The following is a 23,467-nucleotide window of genomic DNA, read 5'->3' as shown; positions in this document are numbered from 1 at the left end:
TGAGCAATCTATAAGAAATTTTAGTGACATTATATACACTATAGAGTCTTGGGTTATGGAATATTAATTTATGGAAATTTCTTGGGTTATGGAATATTAACTTATGTATCAGTGCATATTTTTTCTTCAAACATACTTATAAAGTCTACACAGGTTCACAACATTTTTAATCAAATCGACACGAAAAATTCCATGTGCATCTTTGTGGCCAAGTGGCTAAAGCGCATAATCCAGAGTTCGATTTGCACTGGAAGCTAACATTTTCGATTCAGCATTAAGGTAGATTTCACGTCATTGTAGAAAAGAAAGAAAAATAGTTTTATATGAACCAAACCAACAACTCAATCAGTCCAACAAACACAAACGAAAACGAAAACAGTATTACCAAGATATATTATTAAAATAGTGTTGGTGCAACTGAAATATTCAACTGACATGTCACTTTTAAAAATGAAAAACAGAACATCAGCAACACATGAGTCAGTAGTATCAATCTAAAGCTAACATTTTTGTCCCAATGATTGGATTTCATTGTGAAAGAAGTCTACAGTCTGCGATGAAAAGTAGTGAATCACATGTTGGACCGTCCGATCATCGAAGAAGTTCTTCACTGAAAAGCGCTGTTCGAAAGACCAAAGGATGTGGAAATCGGTGGGAGACATATCAGGAAAATACGATGGGTGAAGAAGTGTTTTATGTTGCTGATCATGGAAAGTCTTTGTGATCGTACGTTGTTCTTTGTGACCGTGACCGTACGTTGAATTGCATGTGTAAGCGTGCATTGAAGAGGAGTTTAGAACAACAACATGGCGGTCGACCATCGTTCTTGTTGCTTGCAGACAGGTTTGCAATCCATTTCATGGAGTGTAACGACACGCAGTGATAGTTTCATTTCGAATGAGAAAGACACAATGACACCATAGATTATGATAGTAGCATCAAAAACTTCTGGTGTTGGAAGGGTGGGTGTTAAATTTATCCTAGACATTGATCACGATCGGAAAAATGTCCCGAACTTTCAAAATTTCCATCTATTTTTTTATCAGAAGTGATAATGTGAGTTTTTTTTTTTAAGGTTATTGCGTACACTCAGAGAATTTCACATCTTTAGACGGTAGTTCTTGTTAGCTGGGGTCAATTCTTGTCACAACCATGAATCTTTCTTTTCCATCTTACCTGTTGAAGATATCCATCAAACGATTATCAATGGTGTATAAGTATCTTGTCTTCAATAGCACGAATCTCTTTTGAAGCTTCGTTCCTATTCTTCCTTAGAATCTCAGAAAGGAGGAAGGGAGTATACGGAGAGAAAGGCTTGAGTGCACTGTATGTCTCGTCACAGCGTTGGGGACGCCATTGTCTAGCATATACGTGACAAATCGACATTATGCAGTTCGCCTGTAGCCATGGGCCTTTGTTTTCAGTGATGTGTCGTATATTTCAATGCTGTATCATCTTTACGAAATTTTAGACACCAACGGCGTATGATGTGTTCATTCATTATTCGTGGCCCCAATCCACTCTTGAGGTTTCTCGCGGGTAGATATACAGAAGGTCCCGTTAAGGAAATCACTCGCAATTCTGTGATCTCCATGGTGTATTTTATATTTAAATCCAGTGTTCCACACCTAGTTTGTCACGACGCACTGGTGTGCTTTATGAGGTGGAAGGTATGACGTGAACTTTTACCTATTGTATGAAAGTAATCTTCCTGTTTTTCATTATTACTATTATTTTACCGCACTCTATTTCACATGCTTGTACAATATTTCATTCCCTGAATGTGCTTTACTGTAACAGTATTTTCGTCAATTGTTAGAACAAAACAAAGAAATAAAGAATGTTCATGACGGTTGTAGGATTTCTTTCAAAAAAAAAAGTAAAGGAATTTAATCATAAAGCAGTCGAAGGTAAGGTGGCCAGTGGTCGGAAGTATTTCCAGCCGCCATGGCTACCTAGCACCCAGGACTTTTTCAACATGAACAAGAGGAAATAAACATAAATTCATTAAGTATTACATGTGTTATTATTTTGAAACCTTGTTTGAAAGTATTTTGAAACACTTTTTTTCAACAACCTCACACAAACTAGTGATCTGAGGATACAAACATACAGTAGGAAGTCGATAATCCGAACTAATTGGGATGATAGGTAGTTCGGATTTTCAAATTGATCGGATTTTCGAAAATAACCAAGAAAATGCTATTTAGGCTTAAATGTACTGTACAGTATGCTCTTTCATCGATACAGTGGTTATACAGTGCATACTGTAATTACAATACCGTATGTAAGGCTACTTACATTTAATGTTTCTGAAGAACCTGCTCGTGCACTAAATTACACTGTTCTTGTAACTCACACTTAAAACTTAACTTGTATAGGCCTAAGGGAAAATAAAAATAAAAATAAGTATGACAAACAATTACATATGAATCGGCTTTTATAAAAATATTGGCTTCCCACAACGCTGACGGACAACCCTATTGTTTGCTTATCGCTAGCGCTAAGACAAAATGTAAAAAGCTTCTATGGACAGCGTTTGGATTATCGACGTCCTACTGTAGTTATCACTTACCTTATATATATAGGCTCAGTTCATTGATTTTATTCTTACTAGTATATACAGTTCACTGTTTAAATAATTACACATTAGCTTGATTATACGGAAAACATGTTCAACGTGTGCATCAGTTATCCAGTGAAGCATTTCCGTTTCAGTTTAAGAGAATACATAAGAAATAGATTACACTTTCAACAATGAGTCAAGCGGGCCGGATGAGAGAGTTCAATGGGCCGACTGTTGCACATGACTGAATTATAGCAAAATACTTAGAGATCATAATGCTTTTCTTATTTTCATTTCTTGATTTTACTGCACAAAAAAATGTGTAGTTTCAAATTTCTTCTTAAGTAGACTATAATGTGAAAAGAGACCGAGTCCCGGCAAGCAAGTAGGGAAGGAAACACACAAAATTCACAACGATAAAAAATGAAGCTAATTTCGACTAAAAAATAGAAAATAAAATACATTTTTAAAAATTTCAAAACGTGTTTTCCTTAAAAAGTGATAGAAATTGTGCAAAATGTTTTTAAACATCATAATAAAAATATATCTAAAAAAAATTTTGTTATCAAGAAAATTACTTTTAAGAAAATCTTGCTATTTATGCATGACTTAAAAGAAAAGCATGGAGAGTGCTCTGACACACATCAATTTATAAATTCTCTGTAATATTATAATATAATATTATTTTTATTATTAGTAGGGCCTATGTACTGCGTGCACAATTTCAATCGAGTAAATCTTCATGTTAAGCGAGAATGCATATCCAGTTCCCTGACTATGAAAACATTTACAATTGTTCTAACCCCAATCATATCACTGATTTAACCTATTTTACATAAATTATTATGACGTAAAAATAAATATGACTTGTACGAAAAATACGGTTGTGCATTTCAAGAATTGTAATGTCCAATTATTCGCCATAAATTCAATCGTATTTGACAATAAACAGAAGAAACAAAGGCTATTTGAAAGTAAGAAACCACTTTCCACAAACGTTTAAAAAAAGTTTCAGAGAGCGAAAGAAACAATCATGCGGCTTGAAGGAGTATTTTGTCAGCGCGATGTTTAGTTATTCAAACTCTGTAAGAAGTCAAGTTTTTTTTTCTTTTTTTTAATGTGTTTTCTCGTGTGCTCCTAACTTAATCCACAAACTGAGAACATTTGTCTCAATAATACTTTTCCAACTTTACTCCTTCTAAATTCTATTAGAAGAGATAATAATATGAATTGCGAATGTAAAATACCATAGCTGAAAACAAAATATTAAAAGTGTTCAATTTACTATTCTCTGATCCATAACATAAAATCAATCATTGAGTTTTTTTTTTTTAACAATAGAATTCTCTAATTTTAGAAATACGGCGAAAAATTAGAATGTTGCCTTCGTTTTTTTATCTTTTTATCTTTACCTTGTCTTTTCTAATTTTCTAATTACTCTCTTTTGTGTTGAGGCTGAGCACCACCAAAAAATTCTGGAGGTGCTCGAACACCGAAGCACTCCCCGAGTCGGCAACTCTGAGTGATGGAAGGTGATAGTCTTTAATAGAATATTTATTTATTTCCTTCTGTCATTCCCAATATTATTTTAATTCTAGTATTTTTTTTAAATCCATGCAATTTATTTGACATCTCAGATAAAAATATTCCTCTCTTACTTAACAATTTATTTTATTATAACTGTTTTATTATCTCAATTCGAATGAATAATAATCATAAAAGTTTATTACTGTATTTCTTCTTCAGTTTCCGTTCAAGATCGAGAATACGTTGTATGATTTCATTTCCAAAATACATTCATTTGGTTAAGTAAAACATAATATTCATTAAGATTTACTTTTCATGACTTTTACTTCTGAGTAGTTTCCAAGAGAAGGGATGACTCCCTGTGGTGGCATCGTCCGGCCTTCGACTAGTCTTATATCGGTATATAAAAAATAGCCCACCCAAAATGTCTCTGCTCCTCCACTTGCCCCCCTCTTCAAGAATGTAAACTGGCGTTACTGCGCCCGTAGTTTGCTCCGTAGTGCTGTATAGGACAATGCTAGTTGTAAAGTATTTTGCACATAATAAAACATGTTCCATGCACGGAGGTAACACCACCACTCTGTGAAACTGCATGTGAACGTGAGAAATTTCCGTAATAGCTTGTGGGTTGACGATGGTGTGTATGTGCGTAAGTGAATAAATATCTGATATTTCATCATATGTATAGTTAGTAATATAGTACTACTACCGTAGTAATTATTATTGCTTAATACCGTGGCCCAGTGTATTGGGCTACATGTAAATGAGGAATATAAATTTTGGACATCATTTACTGGTTCCATTGATAACAAAGTACACAATATACATATACTGTGGTACAATATACATATACTGTGGTATTAACTCTCTTTAGCAGAATGTATGCTCCTTGGAAGGTAAGAAGGATCTGACGTATCATATTATGACATGAAATTGATTCCAGATGATTTTCACAGAAATATTCGAAGAGAAGGAGCATTACATCTAATAATAATTGAAGTAAGCTAACACGAAATAAATCCTAGTAAATAAGTAATTGGAATTCTGGCAAATTTATCAGTATTCAAGTATCTAACAATGGAATATGCATACTTCCAATATAAAGATATTGATAAGTACATGGGCATCTCTTGACGGCTATATACATAACATGTATGCCCGTATACATGACAATTGCCTTGTCGTACAAAGTGGCATATTATCATTCAAACCAAGTTCGTGTTTTCGAAGATAGTAGAAGTATTTCCAGTAATAAAGAGGAATGCGGCTACGATAAGTGAAGGAAAATTTGATGTTGAAATCTTAAGGAACTTCAAAGTTCAGAAGTAATATCAGCGTATTTTTTTCATCGAATTGTTTTGCAGTACATGCATTCCATTAGACACGGTATAAATGCCATTTTGAAATTTGTAAAATTTAGTGGTATTTTTCTAATCTATAGTTGCAGAATTTTGGTATATTTTTGGAATCTTACGATGTTGAATGACAAGTGGGTATTGTGATTATTGAATTTTATTTTTACACGTTAGCAGTTACCAAGTGAAAAATACAGAAAATCATTCATTACATTGAATAATAATAACTTCATAGCATTCTTTCATAACGGAAGTTTTTGCTTTTGAGTGTATGTTCTTCATTTGAATCTTCCTGTTCTATGCGAATAAGTCTCCATTCACATTTTCTTTCCCTTCTAGATCTCTGTTACTACAGCCATGTAGCTCAATGATAGAGCCTGGTGCGTGAGGTACCTGGTTGGATCCTAAGTCAAGATTGAGGTTGCGGTGGAGAACATTGTGTCCGTGGGTTTTCTCGGGGTACTGGCGTTTCCTCCAGCATTCTCATTCCACTCTTCCATCACAATTTATTTGTCTTAATCATCCGTCTACCTTAACCTAAAGTACATAATCATGGGACGTTAAACTGAAAGATTTCATTTCATCTTTTCACAAAACTTCCTTCAATATTGTTTTTAATGTAAATTACATTAAAATTCAATTTTCAGAAACACTTTTTGTCAATTAAAACACTTGATAATTAATACCTTGCCATACAAACTTTTTCTTTTTCAGTTCTTAACAAAAGTAGAAAAAAGTGGGTAAATAAATTATTCAAACTTAAAAAATGACATGTTACTGCATGCATAAAACGTTAGTATTTGATGTGTATTTATTACATTAAATCCTCACTAAACACGAAAAAAAAAATCTCAATGCAATATGTTCTATTTAACTTGGAAAGTGCATTCGTTCACATTTAATGCCCTAGGAGACGAGTAATCAATACTTTGAAGGTTTGTATCACGTGATTTCGTGCTACAGTAATATTGATTCCCTGCACTAGTTCTGCTCAAAAGCAGCTGGTGCGTAAACTATATGTGACCTAAATATTATTTATACGAAATTTTCATCCTATTGTGAAACACAACAAAGTATATGAACAACAGAGACCAGCAAAGGGTTGACTGTCGAGTATAAAATTTCTTTCTTACCACATCCTAAGAATCACATATATTGTGCACTTATGATTACAAAAACCTAGACTGTCTTCCAGAAACTAAGTCTAAAAAAAATCATTTAGATCCTTACGTCCCTCGAATCTGTGGCTACAGGGAAACTTATTTTCCCTCCGTAATGACAGAGTAACATGCCTCGTCTTACAAGAGCAATAGACTATCTGCACGTTGTCGCGAAGTAAATATATAATTGATTCATAAAATACAATCATAACAAATTACAAGAATAATATTTATATTATATATAGATAGATAAAATTCAGAACTAGCATAGTGGGTGATGAAGCCTGCAACATACAAGATAACCAAGAAAGCCAGATACACATACACAGACGGAACACTTCCGCAATTATGCTTTCATGGTTTGGTGGTTAGCGTCACGGAACTCTCTAGAAACATTTACTTTAGCATGAGTTCGAATTCTGTCTGCTAGAAATTATTATTTTTAAAGTGAAGAATCTGCATTTTATTGTAAAGTGCATTCATCTTCCATGTACCATATATAAATGCAAGAAAATTATAAATACGCCACAGCTACGAAATATAGGGAATTAAGCAATATATATTAAACCAAATCACAAATCCTTCTCGTCTTGTCTCTAATATGCACGCAGTCCAACTTTCAATTTTCGGTAAGAGAGCACAAACATTTTAATTTCTCAATTAGTTAATTTTATTAGTCATCCGTCTTCTTTACTCTAAAAGGCATAACCGTGGGACATTAACTTAAAAATAATGCCATATATATATATATATAGGGTGCGGGGACACCTTTTTTAATTACTGAAATTTCTTACACTAGTCAAATTTATAAAATAAAGTACAATAGTTTCTGAGAAATTTAGTATTGCTGCATGAGGACAACAAAACGCCGTCCATTGAGATTAAATAATATTTTCAAAATGCCCAATACAATGTTGAACCCTACCAACAACCTTTCTACAAACCTTTTGACACATTTTCACGTTAATGTCAGGAAATTTGTCGGAAATTGCTTATGCTCATTTTGTGGACTGATGGATAAGACGAAGTGGAGCAATTGAGTGGCCATTAAAGCCACCAGATCTAACACCACCTGGCTTTTTCTTGTACGCTATACTGAAAGTTCTTGCTTACAGCCTGAAACCAAAAGCAATTCCTGAGTGAAAACAAACAATATATATATGGGATGCGGGAACACCTTTTTTAATTACTCAAATTTCTTACACTAGCCAAATGTATAAAATAAAGTACAATAGTTTCTGAGAAATTTAGTATTGCTGCATGAGGACAACAAAACGCCATCCATTGAGATTAAATAATATTTTCAAAATGCCCAATACAATGTTGAACCCTACCAACAACACTTCTACAAACCTTTTGACACATTTCCACGTTAATGTAAGGAAATTTGTCGGAAACTGCTTGTTTTAAGTCAGGAATTGTTTTTGGTTTCAGGCTGTAAGCAAGACCTTTCAGTATAGCGTACAAGAAAAAGCCAGGTGGTGTTAGATCTGGTGACCTTGATGGCCACTCAATTGCTCCACTTCGTCTTATTCATCTGCCCTCAAAATGAGCATTTAACCATTCTCGAGCGTTTAACGCATAGTGGGGAGAACACCATCCTGTTGAAGGTAAATGTTATTCTGATTTTGAACTCGGGGCAAGAATTATGTAAAAAGCTTATGTAGCTTATGTAAATCTAAGTGATCTATGTAATTATCTTGATTTATATTGCCATCCAATAATATCGGAAACCCAAACTGTAATTTCTGGTAAGTTAACATTTTTTTTTTCCAAAATGACATGTGCGTTAGCATCGCTCCAGTATACGTGGTGTTATCCAAAATTTTCGGGACAGGTGCTGCCATCTGAAAAGTAGTAGTAGTAGAGTATTGCACCGATAGGTGTCAAGACTAGCATATCTGATGAGTTAGAATGCACAGTTTCGTGCAACTGGGTTGATGTATTGAGTTTCCAGAGTGCTTTTCATGATACTCTGTGTGTGGTGTTTCGATTTTACGATGGATCCGAGAATAGAACAGCGAGTGTGTATCAAATTCTGTGCGAATCTCGGGAAAAGTGCTACGGATACCTATGCAATGATTCAATAAGTGTTTGGGAAACACAGCATGATCTCATCACGACCAAAAAAGACGAGACAAGTGAAGGGCATGCTCATCGTTTTCTTTGATATCAAAGGGATTGTGCACAAAGAATTCATCCCACCAAATCAAACAGTAAATTCCGCGTATTACTGTGACGTTTTGCGACTGCTCCGTAAAAACGTACATAGACGACGGCCCGAACTTTGGCCACAAGGGAACTGGGTGCTACATCACGACAATGCGCCCTGTCACAGCTCCTTGCTCACCAGGAACTTTTTGGCAAAAAACAACACGGCGGTTGTACCCCACCCACCGTACTTGCCGGTTGGCACCCTGTGACTTCGTGCTATTCTCAAAACTGAAAAGCAAGTTGAAAGGCCGTCGGTTCGACACACTTGAGAGGATTCAAAAAGCATCGCTAGCGATGCTAAACACCCTCAAAAACAGAACTTCCAGGATATGTTTGGCCAATTTGCAGAATCGCTGGGACCAGTGTCTTCGTGCGGAAGGGAACTAATTCGAGGGTGATGGCGGACATTAGTCCAAAAGTACATTTTTCACCAGATGGCAGCAACAGTCCCAAATATTTTGGATAAAACCTCGTAGACAAATATGGCTATAGACATGTCCGTTCAACTTGAAGGTTGCTTCATCTGACCACCATATCTTATCAAGAAACGTCTTATCTTCATTAACTTTGTTCTTAAAAATTGAAAATTGTACAAAACTCTAACCGCTTGTCTTTATCTCAATCATACAAACTTTGAAGAACACGAAGGATGTAAGGTCTCATCTTAAGAAGTTTATTTAAAATTCTACGAATACTTCTATCACTAATACCTAACTCTTGAGAAAGACGTCGAGTGATTTTTGAGGAGTGCTCAACAATGATTCTCCTACTTCTACATACTTTTTCTCACTCGTTGAAACTGGTCTACGCACATGACATATTTCTGCAATGCGCGACGCTGTGAACTGAGCGGCATCAAACTACGCTCGACCACATTTCTCCACTGCGTGGCTAACGAGATACTACTGCTTGCCTCATGGTAACCTCATTGCGTTGGGTTGCGCATGCATGATACAGTTGCAGGCCCGTATCCAGGGGGGTCTAGGGGGGCCGCTTCCCCTAAAATTTTAATGGCCCCCTAAAATTTTTCACGGTAGGCTTGCAAATGAACTATAATATGCTTGGATCAGGTCCCCCTAACTTCTGCCGCCCCCCTAACTTCTGCCAGGCCCCTTCCTACATTTTGAGCTGGCTACCGGCCTGTACACTTGCAAATTCACTTCGGCTCAATATAACTGAATCAACCTCTGTAATGTTGTAAAACATTTTAAGTTGAGTTTTGTAGCCAACAGACTATCTTTATCATGAAAGTTGTATGAATTGTTGTTCAATGTTGTGATACAATCTTAATAGTAATCATCAATTTTCATTAACAATCCGTCTCCTTTAATATAAAGGATATAATGGTGGAGGGTGGAATGTTAAATTAAGGTCACCATATCATTTCATTTTTTTATATTAATTAAAAAAAAGAAACATTTCAGATGGGTTGTAATGATTCAGTGTGCATAAAGGGTATAGCTGGATAAGGAATTAAAAAGTACCGTTACACAGATTGCTGTGATGTTTATACCAAAGGTATCTCATATCCAAAGATAACTTTGTACAGAAAATCAAATTCTTTCGAATTTCAAAGTTATTGTTGAAAAGTCAAAAATGAAAAGTTTTTATAACTCGTAAACGACTTAAGTTACAAACGTGAAACAAAATAAGAATATATTTTGTTTGAAGGGATTTACTGAAAACAGAAAACAGTATATTTCGCCCTTCAAATTTCTAGCGAAAAGAGCGTCGAAAATATTCGAATTCAAATATATTCACTTTATATTTGAGTGAACATCTATTTTTCACCAAAGAAGCAGCACCAACCTAATATATTTTGACCATGGTTTGATACCCCGGTGGAACTTGGTGTAGGATGAGGAAAACCAAAGTCGGACACGCCTGGAAGATATGCGAGCCGCGTTACATCAAAAATGTTTTGACCGGCATGAATACCGTCAGAGGAAAAAGATGATCGAGATAGAATTTTTGGCCTGTCATGAATGGTTCTACATGACACTATAACTCTCTTAATTGTACCTGTTCGAGAAACCGCGTGAGAGCGCTAGTGCCGCTGATCGAGCTGTCATTTAACTACTGTTACGTTTTTGTTTAGACTGCGCACTAGCAATTCGAATAGTGTTGGTACTGCAATTCTAGGGCCAGAAAGGAACAGCAGGTTTCGGATATATGTGCATCTGTCATGAAGTCCTTCGAGAAAAATAATTTTACCCTATAAGATCGGAGTCGCAGCCTGTTTGCGAGTAGTACTCATAACAATTGTACAAGCTATTGTGGCAACGAAACTTAACAATACTGTTGACAATTTGGTGCTAATCTTTGATGACAGATATATTCGACACGGCAAGAGGTAGAATAATGAGTATGAACGAAAATCGTATGATGGACGCAAAAAGAAGTTGCCTCTGTGTAAGCCATTTAGTATTATACTACGACTAGTTATATTGTAGATATTCTGATGCCATTCACTGAAATCACAGATGACGCAACAACAGTAAAATGTGTGTTAAAAAATCGAAACGGACTAGCGATGCTCATTGTGTGAACCGCGGCTTTGAGGATACAACTGAATATTTGAAAGAAAGAGGATTTACAGTTTTAATGCCTAAATTGAACGGTAAGAGCAGGCAATTGACTACGGCTGAGGCGAACTTTTTCCGCTATGTTGGAAAAATTCGCTGGGTTGATGAGGTCGTTCATAGTATTCTTGGACAAGAATTGTCTTTTACGTCACCAGTTGGACAACAAGTTGCTTCCTCAAGTTGGATTGTTATGCCTGAAAATAGCTTCTTTTTTTGCATAATACTTTTAGTAATCATCTTAATTCTGACAATGGCCTCGACGAGGATTTAACAAATGGAACCATAGCACATCGCAGAGAGCACATTAGAATTAGAAGAGCTACTGTTACGTTTCAAGAGGGACAAATGTACACGCTCTTTCGCAAAAGTGACATCTGCGTACATCCTGGACTTCCCTTAGTTGACAGGAAGAGGGCTAAAAATTATTTTTACAGATTCCTGTCAGTTATCTCAGGCAGTTTCCTACTCTTCTGAAATCATGAATGAGAACGCCCTTGGCGGCTAAGCGGTTAGCGTACGCGCTTTGGCGTGGGAGACCCGGGTTCGATTCCTGGCGGGAGCTCATGTTCAGATTTCACGTTAATCAGTAAGTCCACGTCTCATATAGACTTGCTGCTGAAAGGGACGTTAAACTAGAAACCAACTCATGCAATGATGAATGAAGATCCAATGATGAATGAAGACAGTATCAATCTCCATTTCCTGAAAGAAAATAGTCATAACGTTAAATTCGAGATACGATCTCGACATATTAGTAGGAAGACATACAAATGTTATATTGAATTTGTCTCTAATACAATAGGATATTTGGGTCTAAAGCCATATTATTGTGGATGTGTACATGGAGATCGAACAGTTGATTTTGTTCATATGTCGCTGCAAACATTTATTACCTTTCACGTGCTCGATACTTTGCTAAGATTGTTCGGCCTACAGAGATTTTAAGCAAATTTTATGTTGCCCGTCGTGTCACTCAGTAATAAACGCACGTAGTGATGCAGTTTGAAGGATCAACATACCGTGTACTCGTGCCGTACTCGGACAGTACTCGTGCCGACCAAAACATGTATGGCGTAACGTGGATTGCATATCTCCCAGGAGTGACCGACTTTTGTTTTCCTCACTTTACACCAAGTTGCACTGCGAGTATCAAATCATGATCAAAATATATTAGAGATAGGTTGGTGCTGCTTCTGTGATGGAAAATTGAAGGTAGCCATTCAAACATAAAGTAAAAATATTTGAATTCCAATATTTTGGACGCGCTTTTCGCTAGAAATTTGAAGGGCGAAATACATTGTTTCTTGTTTTTAGTAAGACCCTTCAAACGAAGTACATTCATATTTTGTTTCACTCTGGTAACTTAAGTCGTTTCCGGGATATGAAGGTTTTCGAATTTTCAATAATAGCTTCGAAGTTTGAAGGAATTTGAAGTTGATTTTTTGGTGAAAGTTATCTTTGGGTATGAGATGCCTTTGATATAAATATCACAGCAATCCATTTAAGGGACTTGTCTTCGCATTATCCGGCTATACACTTTATTTACGCTTTCATTTTTTCGAATTGGTTGCACTGAAATTTAACGTGCAGGAATTTGGAACGTTGCACATTCTTTGATAATGATACAAGCAGTTGTAATAATAATAATAATAATAATAATAATAATAATAATAATAATAATAATAATAATAATAATAATAATAATAATAATAATAATAATTGAAAAATCTTGTCCGTAAAAAGTTTTAAGAGTTAGTGGCTAGTTTCTGGGTGGCTTGACATAGAACAGAGATGACGCTTGTTCTAAATGAGATTTTGTGTTTCGCTTTGTGGATTATCAACGTTATTGAACACGGGACCTATATTATTATGGAATCTCAATCACGACCATGGTTCTACTTCTATGCAGTTGACTAGACACAGATCATAATACAAGATTAACTCTCACATTTTAAGTCATTTTTCACCACACTATCTCGCCTCCAAGAGAGTTAGATTACAGAACCACACTAACGTCGCAGGCTGCTTGTTCTAAAATCTTGCACTGCTTGCGCGCTCACTTTACTTTTCTTTCTTTCTTTCTTTCTTTCTTTCTTTCTTTCTTTCTTTCTTTCTTTCTTTCTTTCTTTCTTTCTTTCTTTCTTCCTTCCTTCCTTCCTTTTTTTCTTTCTTTCTTTCTTTCTTTCTTTCTTTCGTTCTTTCTTTATTCATACATTGCATACATATTTAAACATGATGGGCCTTATGCAGAGTCATTCTGATGCTTGATTAGTGAAATACTAAAGAAATCGACTAACATATGTTTTCTGTAGTAGTCAGGCTTTTAGTATGATGCTAACCAAATTTCAAAACGACTATGCATAGGTCTAAGGCGGGATATGTTTCTACTTTTACTGCTTCTCATTTGTAAAACATTTTGAAGTTGGAATAATCTCTTTCAATTAAAAAGTATTCTTTGGTATACTAAGTTTTGTTAATTCATTACATGGAAAATAATATGGAACTCATGTTCTAATTCGACATTTTAATGCACATGTCTTAACGATTAATGCATTTTATGGCAATGGATTAATAGTTTTTCATTCTTCTTTTAGTTTGAAATTTTCGAACTACAATTGGCATCATTCCGACACTCTAACGAAAAAAAATAGGTATGTGCAATTACATTGCCCACAATACCCCACTTGAATGTCATTTGTGCAAATGCCAGAACAAGTCTCGAATAGTCCTAGCATGGAGGTCCGAATGTTGTCCAACACTTGAAAGGGCAAAGCCCGAATAAGTATGTAGGTCTACTTGAGGAGGCTAAAATTCGAGTCTGGGTTTAACATAAGTAAATTTTTTCGTTACTACTCAGTTACTACGGATGAGAATTATACATGAAGTTTATTATTATCTTTCTTTCATCTCACCAAAAATATCTCGAAAGAGACCAAAATGTCCTTACATATGCTGACTACTTTCCCTCCTGTGTATACAGAAGTTTAGAAAATTCGGACTTTACAAAATGCGAATAATGGGGTCTTAAAACTTCCAAAATACCAGAAACGGTTATGCAGGAACATGTTAAACGAGGAGTAATACTTTTTAGAAAAACAAAAAGGTTAATGTTTCAGGTTATTTTTATGGATTCAAATTTCAATCTATCTTCAGGGCCTTGAAAATTGGGTGTGAGAAAATGATTTTCGAGAAATTTATTCTTACAAATTTAAAGTAGGCTGCAGATCCGCACAAATATCTCGAAACATTAATGAAGGGGGGTTGAAAGAAATGCGAACGAGGGTAGTGTTTAACGTAGGCTCCGGAAATTTTGTGAGTGGTTATTTCAGTCTGAAAGATAAATGCGATAGCAGACACAATTCTATTGCTGACGACGACAAATTGAAGGTAATCACCGTTACAGATACGACACGAAAAACTAAGAATCAACTCAACCTAGATCATTCTATTGTCGTACATCATTTGGAGAAATTAGAATAGAAAAACACAAAGAGAAAGAAGAAAGATTGGCACGTGCGTATTATATGAATGGACTGAAACCCAAACAAATCTATACTTTGAATTGCACTCTGCGCTGTGCTTATCCAACAAAGATTACTCATATCTTCACTTTACTGGGACATGCGGTGATTTCGACATTGGATGATTATTGGGTGATGGAACATTCGGTGATTATTGTATTTCTGACCAATATGAACATGACGTGGTTTCGTTGGTTTCGTGGTTTCCGAATTACGAGAATTATAATCATACATATCAATTAATCGTCAAAAGTGTATACACACTTTGAACTGCCATAGAAAATTTATTTTTCAATCTATAATTTAAATTTTCTAGACAAAAGTAATGGTATGTTTCCTTATCAGGTGGAAGCAGAATTGTCGGTTAGAGAGATAGTAAATTCAACATGGCGAACGACATTTTAGCTTTCAAGAACGGAGCAGGTTTGTACTGTAACTGCAGAAAAGTACCTAACAATGTTTGCTGATTCATTTTCTCTGCAATTCTTTCAATGGACGGTAATGAAAGGTTTCATTACCAGCAAAATGGCGCACAGCCGCACTATCATAGGAAAGAGCATGCATACCTGGATCAAAATGCACCATGCCAGTGGATAGGATGCAGGGGACTAATCGAGTTTCCTGCATGCTCTCCAGACCTTTAACTGCTCGATTTTTTTCTTATGGGTCACAGTGAAAGCTCAGATGTTTCGCCCTAAACCACGTAACCTTTACACATTTTGGAATGAGACCCAAATGGTGTGTGGTGAAATCCCATCGGATACTTTGGCGCAAAGTACGAAAGCAGTTGTAACCCAGCAAATAATCTTATATCATTGTGTGTTATTAATTTGTTCTAACTTTTTACCTTAGCCTCGTGTGACAATTATTTTCAAATACAGATTTTCAGATACGTTTATCAGTTTGTTTAATATATTTACAATTGAATTTCGAACGAAGAAACAATTTTCGTTACTTGTGTTATTCTTTCCGTTGCCGGTTCTGTTACTATTTCTATTATATACTTATACCAATATCCATTATTTCATCCTTCATATTGATTATCAACATTAAAGACATAAAGTTCCACATTTTAAAAATCATTGTACTTAAATTAGTTTACATATGTGCCAATTGGTTGTCAAGATCACAAAGTATAGAAGGTAATTACCTTCTTTCAAGAGATACGAAGTCACAAAGTAAGACATTCATTTATAAGAAAACCAAATTATATTGTGCCAATGTGAAAATAAACTGCTGCCAAAAACAAAGTATTAACTATAATGTTTGAAAAAAATTAAATAATAATTAACGTGGCATATTTCAAAATATTCGTGAATTACACTGTATTAGAACAACAAAAGTAATAAATGAAATGGGAGAATTATATTTGAGTTATGAGAATGAAGATATTTGCATAAACATACAAACAAATTCACAACAATAAAGTGTCATTGGTACTGGTCTACCTACATTAGATTAAGTCTATGCAAACGAAATGAATCAAACTTTACTGAATAAAACAAGTATTCAATTAGACCGGTACTGTATATTGAATGAGTTATGGTGCTCCTTCATATTCCTTTTATAGTACCTTGACTTATTAATTATGCGAGTAATTAACAGAAATAACAGAGATTAAAATTACATAAAATATAAATAATCTAAACTAGATCTGAATTTTTAACTAAACCTCTTCAAGTTCTTTATTAGTCTCGGACACTTCAACACATCGTGGGATATTTAATGAACTTCTGTGTTTGCGATTAGTGTAAAAGTCGTCAAAATTAGTTGAGAACTCCTTTGTGACTAGGCGGTTAGCGTACGCTTCTTTGGGGTAGGAGACCCGGGTTCGATTCCCGGCGGGCGCTCAGGTAGTTCGGACACCACGTTAATCAGTAAGTCCCGTCTCATATAGTTTCGCTGTTGAAAGGACGTTAAACTCAAAATCAACTCAACTCAACTCAAAATTATTTCTAAGTGTTAGAATAACATCAGGTTGCTCTTTTCACTCACTGTTCCTGGAAATAGTTTAGAGTGTACAATTTTTCTGAACTCTCTTTTAATATTTCACACCGTACATTGAAGCAAGATGAAATAAAACTATTAACTTTAAGTTTACTATCTGGTATCTGAATTTTTTTCGGGTTGAGTAAATGAATTATAATTTAAAGGAATGTGTTTACCACCATACCTCCGCTATTAATTTTTAAATCAAAATATAACTTAATAGGAGTCAAATAGACAATACTACTGCAAACATTAGTATGCACAATATTTAGAGTTTACAAAATCGGTTCTTCTGCCTCTTCAGATATGTTTGATTCAGGTGAGCTCCTTGCACTTGCAGTTCCAGGATTAGTTATTTCCGGAATAAACGATATTTTCCAATCACTTTCTCACATGTGCCTTGCAATCAACTTATGGTAGATATTCGTCAGATATTAAAGAATTATTACCAATTTCCATATTTAACATATCAGGATCACAATTCGTAGTCCTGTGTGTAATCATTTCTTCATGACTTAAAATTTATCTAACTTCATAATTCAAACGGATCATCTTCTTTATTCAAAACAAAGCTTGATTCAGTTTTGTTTCTTTGAAAATTACTTGTCTTTGCTACAGTGTTAGTTTAATTTTTATCTTTCCCATTATTTTTATTCGATGCAAATTACTAATGAGCACATTAGTATTTTGATTTTTTAATTGAATAATTGGTATTATTCGCAGTAATGTTGGGCATTAAAACTACTTTCATTGACTGTGAGCTATCACAAGAATCCTGACTGAAAAATGTTCTTCAGTTTTTTCGGCTACGTTACTGGAAACGTTCAAAAGATCTTGATCTGAATTCTTTACGCCATCTAATTCATCCCCGAAACTGTCGAGTTTTTTTTATTTAATTAATTTAAACCTCATATATTCCTTGTAAGTCTGTTTTAAATCACACTCACATATATATATATATATATATATATATATATATATATATATATATATATATATATATATATATATTGGTCTAGGAATTAATTCGTGCGGTTTTACAAATGATAGCGTAACTAGCTTATTGTCCCATAGTTTCGTTGATCCAAACATGCGTTGAAAACTACTGTCATTGAGCATTTTGTTTAGTATATGTCAGTTGCTTGAAGCGGAAACAACAACATTTTTTCTTCAACTGAAAATGGCGCATTTTGTGCCTCATAAAGTGTTTTTGCGGAGAGTTATTCTTCATTGCTTTAACATGAAGAAAAGTGCTACCGCAAGTCATCATATTTTAGTGGAAGTGTTTGGTGACCATGCTCTAGCTGAGCGAACGTGTCAGAAGTGGTTTGCACGGTTTAAAAGTGGTGATTTCAGCTTGGAAGACCAAAAGCAATTTGGACAGCCAAAAGAATTTGAAGATGAAGAATTGAGAGCATTGCTTGATCAGGATTCGTGTCAAACGCAGGACGAACTTGCAGAAGCAATTGGAGTTGAGCAAACAACAGTTTCCAAACGTCTCAAAGCCATAGGAATGATTCAAAAGATGTCTTATTGGGTTTCACATGAATTGAAAAGAAAGACGTTGAAAGAAGAAAAACCGTTTGCGAATTGCTGCTTCAAGGACAGAAAAGGAAGGGATTTTTGCATCGAATTGTAACTGGTGATGACAAGTGGATTCATTACGAGAATCCTAAACGAAAAAAGGCCTGGGTGAAGCAAGGTGAACCAGGTCCTTCACAACCGAAACGAGATATTCATTGTGCAAAGGTTATGCTGTATATATGGTGGGATTTCAAACGTGAGGTGTACTATGAACTTCTGAAACTTGGTGAAACTATTAATGGACACCGCTATCGACAACAATTAATGCGTTTGAAGCAAGCTCTGGCCTGAAAACGACCAGAATGGAATAACAGGCATAATAAACTTATTTATCAAGATGATAACGCTCGACCACATGTCGCAAAACCGGTCAAAACCTATTTGGAAAATGTCGGATGGAAAGTGTTACTCCACCCGCGATATTCACCAGACACTGCTCCGTCTGACTACTACTTGATCGATTGCATGAATAACGATTTGATTGGACAGCGGTTCACTTCTTCAGAAAATATCGAAAAATGGATCTTTGATTAGATTGCGTCAAAAGATGAGGAATTCTTTCGACACGGAATCCGTAAATTGCCTGAAAGATGGGAGAAAGTAGTGGCTAGCGATGGACAATATTTTTGTTAACGTATTCATTTACTTTGTTTTTGAAATAAAGCTTCAATTTTTATTAAAAACCGCACGAATTAATTCCTAGACCAAATATATACTACAGTAACGATTTGAAATTAATGAGAGTAACTGTGTCCTCCTGTTTGTTTTCTTTCATGAATATCTTAATCCTGCGTTGATATCTTACCTTAATTTTGCATATGTATGTAGAAACCTAAGTTTTACTGCACTTCAAGAAAAGTATTCAGTTCCCAGATCCTAAGATATCATTTTATAACTTTTAAAAATTTAAAATTCACTTAATCCTGGTTTACAACATTAATCAGAATTAAGATTTATTTTACGTGCGTGACATAACAAATATACTACTCTCTTCGTTTCTAAGTTACTTATTCTATATCTATTGTGACATGATAATTACTACATTTGATGTACCAATAATTATATTTCTTCCTTTTCCAGTCAATAAAAAACATGATCGTTGTAGAATTCATACCTGAATCAGGCTTAATTAAAATACTTGGAGAGCAACTTTATCTAGGTATATACTGTATTCCGGTAAAAAAAATGAAATGAAATCTTAAGTTTTATGTCCCACGGTTATACCGGTTAGGCTAAAAGAGACGGTGATGATGAGAGATGAGTGAAATGAAGAAAGTGAGAGGAAACGGGAGAACTCCGAGAAAACCCACGAGCACGGTGTTTGTCCACCACAAAGTTCACTTGGCGGAAGCTGGGATCGAACCCGGGACCCCAAGCACCAGAGGTGAACGCTCTACCACTGAGCCACCGCGCTCCCTTGCTGGAAAACAGAGCCATTGTATAGAGGAAACAAAAAAATAAAAAAGAAGTGTCTAAAGAACATTGTGAAGGGAACATGTTTTCCCAAAATTATAAAACGGTGAGAAAAACGGAAAACAAACTTTAAAACTATATCTGGATAACTTATAAGCTATAAGATCATCACAATCAGTTCAAGGAATTAATTACGAACTAGTATCCGCTCTATCACAACAAAGTTTCAGAATTCAACGGTACGGCAAATTTGCTGAGAGTTGGGGCAAGAAAATACACTTTTAGTTCTAATGACAATTTTCTAATAAATCACATTGCGAAGATTATTTCAGTTTTTTATTAATGATTTCTGGTGTTCCATACCATTTTGGCTATCATAAAAACAACAATCGTATTATTTTGGCTATCATATTATTTTCAGATTATGAAATTATACACAACATATGTAAGTAAGTCATGTATGAAAGCAGTATGTAAAATCGACTAGAATAACATTTCCACTTTGAAATATAATTTTGTAATGTAGTTTAAGGCCATATTACTAAGTTGCTTCAATTTAAAAGTTAAGAATACAAAAATTCGTGTAGGTTTAAGAATTTTAGAGTGATCTCTATCTACTAACACGAATTATTTAATTACTTAAGTAACAAGTGTTAATTATTGTAATTAGTCATCTCATGATTAGATGATGTAGAGAAAACAAATACTGGGTCCTTATACTGAGAGAGCGTTGTAGCAGAGCCTTATTTGATGGTGATTGTTTTACTATATTAGTGACAATAACATTCTGAACATTAGTTCATGCTATTGTGTGAAAACGAAATAAATTATTTTTTTTCTGTTATTTACAAATAAAAGAAAAAAACATTTTCAAAATACTCCTATTTTCTTTTTTACTTTGTAAAACAATTTCCGGGAGTTATTTGGTCGACTGTGTATTGGAAAGTAGCAAATATCTGAACTGGTCATATCGTGAAAGTCAGGTTTGCAAATCTAACGAAAACGCAAAATACTGTGATTTGATTCATCGCTACCTATGCAAATCAGTTTGTTTGATCTTCCAACTTAGCTCTTTGTCAGGTGAGATAGGTGAGGCGTGGCCTTACCTAGATATTTGAGCGAAAGGAAAGAGAATAAATAAATCTTTAAATCTTCTCTTCGTGTCTGCGTCTTGGATTAGGAATTACCTCGATAGTTTGTGCCTTAATTGAGGTCAGTTAAAAATTTGTCTGACTTATGCACTGCGCATGCTTGCATCAGATAGTGACATTTGTCATCCCCTGCCTGTTGTTTCCTAGACAGAAACAAAAGTGCTCTACTTACAAAATAATGCTACTAGAACAAATAGTCTTGATTCTGATATCCCCATTAGACATACTTACAAACCATTAAATTGAAAAATAACATCCGTAAGGGATCCGAGCAGACTAGTCCAATCGACGAACGTTTTGCCTAGTAGCAACATGACATTTGACATAAAAGACTTACAATCCATATGGTAAATCTTCGCTGTCTTGAAAACATTTAATTGTACAGAATTGTTGCAATATACATACATATCTCACCACTATTCCATAAACTATGTATTATTCGTCCTGTGCTCTTGATTGCCTTCTGAATGGGTATTGCAAGTTACAAATCATGTTTCTTACTGGAGTAGCTGCATTACTCTATGCATGCCCGTAGCCAGAACGCTAAGACAGGGAGGATGATTTTCTTTCAGAATGGGACTAACTTAAGCTCATTTTATATTCTTAACTATTTGTTTTCCGAACATATACGTATTTACCCAAACAAATAACAGAAAACCTCAGAGAGCTGAAGGTAGACATAAGGAAGTCAAGATCCCTGGTTACACCTTAGTTATGGGCTTGACTGTATGGTAGAATTTCTAATTACTTTTATGTGATTAGTGTACTTTCTAAATAACTCATATAGGCCTACCTTTACTTCATGGTGCGCCTATATAAAACATCAATCAAGATCTTAGTGTGAAATTTGATCTCAAATGAGTTTCCACTGGGAGTCAAATCCAGGTCTAGAATCAAAAGCGAAATCCCCGATTAAAGTCAAACTATAATCTAGGGATATTGGATCTGATCAATTTCCTTCTTAAAATCTCCCACAAATGTATGTTTTAATAATAGCTCTGCCAACAGAAGATCGGGACTCTACTACCCATCCCAAAACAATTAGAGCAAAATCTCATTACTGGTGCCTAAGTGGTAGAGCAATATCCGTCAAATAGACTTTGGCATTGAATAATCAACTATGTTTCTATTGCATCCAACCTAAGGTTGCATGAGAATAATTTGCACTTGTTTAACACTTGAGCAATTTGTTTTAGACAGAAATCACTACCAAGTCTTAAACATCCAGTATTTTGTAAATTTTCTTCTACACGGAAACAAGTTATGAAATATGTAATTTAACAATATCAAAGAATTGTAATTAAAAATGGAAATTTGATTATGTATTTTCCACAAACTTTTTTATCGAGAAGCGAAAGTACGTTGTATGTAGTTCTACAATACTTAAATATTTGCTGTTAATGATAGCGAGAAGTTTTATGGATAGGGCTCCCAGATTTCTGGACTAAAAGCAGGAACACACTATATAAATTTATAATATATTCATAGTTATTCGACTTGCTTCGTGCTGAAATATCAAAATTAATTACTGGTAGTCAACACTCACCAACAGTGAGTAACATGTAAGTGACAATAAATAAGTGACGTAATTTATTATTCCTATGAGTTGGGTATCTATGGCTAATAACAGATGGATTTTTAAAATATCGCACAAATGATATTAAACTATATTTTGGACGGAAACCGGGACGTTTGGAGTTCTAAACAATTCCTCGAGGATCAATTATGTAAATCGAGACTGTTCTTGGCTGAACTGGAACGTCTGGGAGCCCTATTTACGGAACACCTAGGATTGCCAGCAGAGAAATCAAATGATCTTTAAACATTCTTCACACTAAAGTTACAACTTAAGTCTTATTAGTTCTTAAAGTATCATTTTATATCCCAACTTCCTTCACAAAATATGTGAGTTAGCACAGTAATATGCGTGGCGTTAGGCAATATAACGTTACTAAAATAAAGTTTAAAAAAAAGAAAATTAAATATATAAATTGATATACTATGTCTGCTGGTGGTAATAGCTTAATTGTTATTTACATTCAGCAATTTGAGTTCGTAATAAACCAACTATTAAATTTGTATCCTAATCTCTATCAGAATTTAGTGGCAGTACATCTTACAAAGTGGTTGATTAATAGAATGTAGTAAACCAGCTTCAGATAATGCATCTAGATTAAGTTCGTTGCAGTAAGAATAAGTACAGGGTGGGCTAAAAGTCACGAAGAAGTTATAACTGAGAATAACTTATCATTGGTTTCCTTTGATATTTTACAGACTTGAAGATGAAGGATGGGAGACTTTTACACTTATGTCTAGAATATAATCTCAGGTAAATGTCAGCCACTATGGGGCTCACAGATACGAGCCCTGAGTAGCACATGATTCATGACAGAGGTGAATAC

General features: G+C 34.9%; 3 protein-coding genes across 3 annotated transcripts in view; all 3 read left to right on the top strand.

Annotated features, from left to right (window-relative positions):
- LOC145661164 (uncharacterized) overlaps positions 1-23,467 on the top strand; it is a 94,132-nt gene that overhangs the window by 69,529 nt on the left and 1,136 nt on the right. The gene's annotated exons all lie outside the window — the stretch shown is intronic.
- The window catches only part of LOC145661167 (uncharacterized), a 53,026-nt gene that overhangs the window by 28,427 nt on the left and 1,132 nt on the right, over positions 1-23,467 (top strand). The gene's annotated exons all lie outside the window — the stretch shown is intronic.
- The window catches only part of LOC145661166 (uncharacterized), a 145,444-nt gene that overhangs the window by 120,911 nt on the left and 1,066 nt on the right, over positions 1-23,467 (top strand). The window lies entirely within an intron of this gene.

Source organism: Thermobia domestica, chromosome 1 (assembly GCF_964235325.1).
Source record: "Thermobia domestica chromosome 1, izTheDome1.hap1.1, whole genome shotgun sequence".
NCBI classification, from domain to species: domain Eukaryota; kingdom Metazoa; phylum Arthropoda; class Insecta; order Zygentoma; family Lepismatidae; genus Thermobia; species Thermobia domestica.
The sequence above is the reverse complement of the archived record's forward strand: the minus strand, read 5'-3'. Positions and strand labels throughout refer to the sequence as shown.